Here is a 6,575-nt window from a genome sequence, read left to right as displayed (position 1 = left end):
TGCTGAGTAAAGGCATAAGTAGCCGGCTCTCTGGCCACCTGAAGGGAGCAGCAGTTTGATATCCTTGACTAGAGGAAGACGTTATTTGAGAGCCGCAGTCGATGGCTCCGTCTTCCCTCGAGGGGGAACGACGTACCCATACCGTTCTCCCTCGATGGGTCATTACTCATGAGTCGCTCACAGCAAGTTATATCGTAAGGACGTGACCTAACGTTTATAATACATAAACGCCTTCCTTTTCTCATTCACTCCTATACAGTGGAACTTACGGTCAATCTACACTCAGGAATTATAGATACAATCCTTTTATAATAAAACAAGGAACTACAGTTTGGGTTTCGTTACTTAAACCCAAATAATAAATATATGTGAACGGCCTGGTTAATTGTACAACAAAGCCGATTGAGTTGGTGCAAAGTCAAGGCTAAGCCCATACAATTGGCTAACAATGTTATGAAAGCTGACTGGCTATTGTATCACCAAAATTTTGTCAAATTACATATTTTTGAGTCCCAACGTCAGTGATTGCGCTGTGTACTGACAAATTTTTCGTTTGTAATTCACTTTAAAATGGCTGGCAAGCTTAAAAGTAAGAGTTTTGTGGTGCTGATAAAAAAAGAGACACCCATTTTAGATTTTCTATGTACAGGTAATATTTAAGCATTTTCGACCTACGACCATTTCGACTTATGAACTGGATTTGGGTCCCTAACCCGTCGTAAGTCGGGGAGGAGCTGTATTATGTTTGCATATAGGTTAAATAGTGAAACTAATGTCAGTAGGGTAATTTAGATAAAGTTTACATTTTGGACAATCTGGATATGATCGTCAGTATTTGGCGATAGAGAGGTGACGTTGGTGGTCTACTGATACATTTAGTCAGTCTAGGCACAGCTGTCTTAAGTTGAGTACAGTGACCCCTCCATTAACGAACTCAATCCATTCCAGAAGGTCGTTCGTTAACCGAAAAGTTCGTTAACCGAAACCATTGTTTCAATGGGTTTTGGGGTAATTGGTTCCAGCCCACCGAAAATTTCCTAACTTCAACAAAAATGGTAGAAAAATTTACTTACTTTGAGGTGTGTATGTAGAAGGCTCCTGGATGATGATGATGATGATGTGCATTTGAAGTGGGAGGTGGAGGAGGAGAAGGGAGAAGAGAAGGAAGTGGAGGTGGAGGAGAAGCATTTTACTGCTTCTTGGAAGGTGAGTCACCTACCATGAAAATGTCAGGAACCTCTGGACTGACAGATTCTCTACCATGAACGTCCTCTCTCCTTCTTGAAGTGGAAGGCTGAGGGCTAGCATCATCCTCTCTCCTTCTTGAAGTGGAAGGCTGAGGGCTAGCATCATCCTCTCTCCTTCTTGAAGTTGAAGGCTGAGGGCTAGCATCATCCTCTCTCCTTCTTGAAGTGGAAGGCTGAGGGCTAGCATCTTGTTCCCTCTGCCTTTTACTAAAGAAAGTGTCAATTGTGGTCTGTGGGGCACCTGTCCTCCTCACCATTAACTTATGTTTAAAGAAGGAGACCACTGAGTCCTCAACATGACACAAAGTTAGTTCAGTTTTTTCCACATCTGGGTGCTTTGAAGCCAGTTCCCTGAACTTCTCCCAGTAGTAAATCACATCTTTCAACTGTTTAGCTGACATATGGTCATCACTTTCAATTTCCTCCTCACCACTGTCAGCCTCTACCTGTAACATCTCATCTAGTTGCTTCAAGTCATCAGGAGTAAGTTCCTCCTCATGAGACATCACAAGCTCTTCCACATCCTTCTCCTCCACTTCAAGGCCCAATGACTGACCAATGGACACAATCTCCTGGTCCAACTCTGTTTCTTTCTCAAATCCCTCAAAATCATGGACTACTGATGGCCACAGTGCTTTCCATGAAGATTTGAGGGTTCTAGTGGAGACTTCTTGCCATGATGACACAATCAATTTTACAGCCTCCAGGACGTTGAATTGTGTCTTCCAGAACTGTTTCAGTGTTAGTTCAGGATCAGTGGAAGTTGCCTGATGACACCTCCTAAACATTTTCTTCATGTACAACTTCTTGAAGTTGCTGATTACATTCTGGTCTATTGGCTGTATGATTGATGTAGTGTTTGGAGGCAAAAACAACACTTTCACAAAGTCAAATTGATACTCCAAATTGCTGGCAAGGTCAGGGTCATGACCAGGAGCATTATTCATGAGGAGAAGAACCTTTAAAGGGAGTTTATTGGTGGTTAGGTATCTCTTGACAGAAGAGCAAAACACTTCAACAGCCCATTCATTAAAGAGCTGTCTTGTCACCCATACCTTACGGTTGGACTTCCAATAAACTCCAAGTTTTGTTCTTACCACTTTCTGTTGCTTGAACACCCTGGGGTTTTCAGAGTGGTAGACAAGCATAGGCTTCAGTAGGAAATCCCCTGAAGCATTGGCACCAAGCAATAGAGTGAGACGGTCTTTCATGGGTTTATGCCCAGGTAAAGAGGCTTCATCTTTGGTGATGAATGTTCTTTTGGGCATCTTTTTCCAGAACAGCCCAGTTTCGTCCATATTGAACACTTGCTGTGGAAGATAATTTTCTTCTTCCATCAGTTTTTTAAATTCAACTAAAAACTTTGCTGCCCCTTCTTTATCAGCACTAGCAGCTTCAACATGCCTAACAACACTTAAAATGTCACTTCTTTTCTTAAATTTTTCGGACCAGCCTTTGCTAGTCCGAAAATCTTCAAATTCTGTGCCTGAAAAACCAGGTTGATCTGTCTTTAAATGTTCATAAATCTCCCTGGCTCTTTCACAAATGAAATCAACAGAAACTGAATCACCTTTCATCTGTTTTTCCCTAATCCAGATGATAAGTGACCTCTCAGTTTCTACGATTAGGGATCTACTTTTAAACACTCTTGTAGATTTGTCTCTCACGTTCACTTCTTTAAATTTGTCTTTTTGTGCAAGAATTGTCGACACAGCTGATGCCGACATGCCATATTCTTTGCATAGTGCATTTGATTTAATGCCTTGTTCGTGTTTTTTTATTATTTCCTGCTTGATTTGGATTGAAATTGCTTTTCTTGATCTCTTAGGCCCCATGCTGGATTCAAACAATGTCAACACGTGTTTTTCAAAGTTAAACTAGCTGTAAATATAGAATATTTTCTTTAAAATAACACTGCACTGTGCTATATATTGTCAATATGTAAAATAAATTTCAAAATGACCAATAATTTGCTTGGAAACACAGACAAAAAGCATTTAGTTGAAGAGAGTCTCAAGCAAGATGTTGTAGATATATGAGACGAATATGGCTGTAATATGTAACTCTGTACTATTTACCATTATTGATTCAGGTCTCTGTATTATATGTTTTATAATCATACTCCCTTTTGTCACCGAGTGTTAGTTCAGGCTTTGGGCACATGCGCGCTGTACGCGCATGCGCAGATAGAGATACCCAGAGAGATTCCAAGACAGGACGCTGTTTACCCCTGTCTTAACTCCCTTTTTGTGTTTGTACCAGAAATAGAACTTACGGACTTGACATCAGTGTGTTTCCTTTACCCCTGAGTGTAAGGACCACCTGAGTATCCCACATGGCGCAGTGTTTAGCTGGGACATCACATTATTCAGAATTGGAGTGGACACAGAATCTCTCTCGGAGCCGCCATCTTGTCAACTTCTCTTGTCGAGTGGATCTCGGCGCGTACCTCAACACGATATTCCTGGATTTACAGTGCAGTGTTGTGAAGTGCTTTTTCAGTGTTGTGTGTGCCCTTTAGTGTCTTTAAAGTGTTTCCCCGTGTTCCTGCACTTTTTACAAAAGAGGGGAGCCTTTTTAAGACCTATGGGAGAGCTCAAGTTTTGACATCCACCCCCGTTCATGTCTCGACCGGCACTGAGCTTCCGCGCTAGCCAGCCTGCCCCGAGTACACGCACGAACGAACGCACACACACACACACACACAGACGCTCGCAGATATCTTCCATTTAAAGACGATTGCTCTTCTGCTCACTTATTAATTACAGTAATTGTGAGAGAAATAAACCAGGCCATATGGAAGATCAGGAATTTATTGGGTTTTCTTCAGATACCCAACAAGCCCAACTTCAGACGGATGTCGGTGCAGTAAGTGGACTCCAAGTGGATCGGAAAGTGGATCAAGCGGCCCCACCCACCCTTAGCCCCCACTACACACGTCCGCAATCTGCCACAGGTGTCGACTTCCTTCATTTAATTCAGTTTTTGGAAGAAAACCGACGACAAGACGACATCAGGAGGCGACAGGAAGACGATGAACGAAGGCGTAAAGAGAATCACAGACGTCAACAGGAAAATGCCATATTCAGTGCCATTATCGAGTTGTTGGCACCTGTTACCCTTCAAGCAGCTACTACACCTGCCTCTTCGTCCACAGGTGCACCTGCAGGGTCCTCTTCAACTTCTTTGCCCCCCCCACAGAAAGCACTCGCTCAGAGTCCACCGCCACTCCAAGCTGATGCCTCGTTCCAGGTATTCCGTGAATGGCGTCGGAGGTGGGACGATTATTCGATGATGGTCGATTTATCAAGGTTGCCTAGGGAGAAACAGCTGATCCAGATGAGGATGTGTCTCACCCTAGAGACGCAACGTATCCTGGAGCACACCCTGCAAATTCCCCACGGCACAGACAAGAGTGTGAAGGACGTCTTGGATGCTTTACAGACGCATATCAAGGGCCTCCGCAATGAAGCTCTCCGTAGGAGAGAACTTCTCAGTTGTAAGCAGCTGGAGGGTGAGTCGTTTGCCGATTTTTACGTACAACTCCGACGCATCGCTGAGGAGGTTGACGTTTGTCCTGGGAACTCGTCGACTTGTGAGGAAACACAGCTGAAGATGATTATCCTCATGGGCGTGCGGGACGAAGAGCTAATTCAGAAGCTTATCTCCCTCGACACTGCCTCTTCTCTACAGGATGTTGTCACCACCTGCCGCTCTTACGAAGCCACCAGAAGTGCGACTTCTGCCATTCGTGCTCCATCTAACCAGCTGTGTGCCATCTCCGCATATAAGAAGAACAAAGGACGTGACCGGACTTCAGCTTCACATCCGACTTCAGGTTCACATCCGACTTCAGCTTCGCATCAATCTTCAGCATCACTTCAGACTTCGACGCCAGGTAATTCCTGCCAGTATTGTGCTCGTCGGCATGGTTCTGAATGCCCTGCCGCTGACAGCACCTGCAATAACTGTGGCCGTCGTGGTCATTGGGCTAGGACACTAAAGTGCCCTGCCAACAACGCTCAGTGCCGCTCCTGTAGCCGCATTGGACACTATGACAAATGCTGTCAGTCAAAGAAGAAGAATAATACTACAGTACTTGCAAGTCTCAGGCGGCGAAGAACAAGCGCTGTCGTCGCGTGGGATCCTCTTCTTCCCCTGTCAGCAAGACACCTCAGCCCATCTGTGTTCACCTGTCATACGGCGACGTTACATCCCGTATCCAGATGCTTCCTGACACAGGTGCGGACGTCACAGTCATCGGCACAAGACACCTCGACATTCTGCGGATCCCAAGGAGCAGCTTGCAACCACCGTCAACTTCTACAACGCTCACCGCAGACGGTTCTACAATGGTACCTGCTCTGGGTACATTTCAGGCTACCCTCACCCTAGGTAAGCAGTCATGTTCTGCAAGGATTCAGGTCCACAAAGGTGTTCAGATGCCACTACTGTCTTATGGCCACTGTCAAGAGTTGGCCATAATATCTTCAGACTTCCCTAAGCCAATTCTGGAAATAAAACATGTCAATAGGTGCAAGGAGCTGCCCCTCCCACCCAATACGTCACCTTCTGCAGCCAGGGAGTTCTTCCTACTGCAATTCAAGGACGTGCTGGTTTCCAAGGAGGACCTCAAGACGGCTCCACTCAAGCCAATGGCTGGCTCCCCCATGAGAATTCACCTGAAGGATGACGCAGTACCTTTCGCCATCCACACACCGAGACAGATACCCTTCGCTTTTCAGAGCCAAGTTAAGAAGGAACTCGACTCTATGGTAGCCCAGGGGATCATTAAGCCTGCTGGTGACGACCCCTCGGATTGGTGTCACCCCATGGTAGCAGTTGCCAAGAACATTACTGGAGTTCATATCACCGTCGACCTCAACAAGCTGAATAGCCAAGTTTCCCGCCCGACCCACCCTTCACCGACACCCTTCACCGCTATACGCAGTGTGGACCCGAAGGCAAGGTACTTTACTACAGCAGATGCCTTATGTGGGTACTGGCAGATGGAACTTGCAGAAGAAGATCAGCACCTCACGACGTTCATCACACCGTACGGCCGATTTCAGCACTGCAGAGGACCTATGGGTTTCGCGGCTACTGGCGATGCTTTCTGCCTCCGTGGTGACATGGCCCTTCAGGGTGTGGCGAACTGTGTCAAGGTCATCGACGACGTGCTCCTATATGACGAGGATTACTCCACGCATCTTGAGCGTATTCACCAGATGCTCACCAGGTGCCGCAAGTACGGGATCACCCTCAACAAGGATAAGTTTGTGGTCGCCGCACCTAGTGTGAACTTCTGTGGGTACACCCTCTCAGGCA

This window comes from Homarus americanus, unplaced genomic scaffold (genome assembly GCF_018991925.1).
Source record: "Homarus americanus isolate GMGI-L3 unplaced genomic scaffold, GMGI_Hamer_2.0 scaffold32929, whole genome shotgun sequence".
NCBI lineage: Eukaryota > Metazoa > Arthropoda > Malacostraca > Decapoda > Nephropidae > Homarus > Homarus americanus.
The sequence above is the reverse complement of the archived record's forward strand: the minus strand, read 5'-3'. Positions refer to the sequence as shown.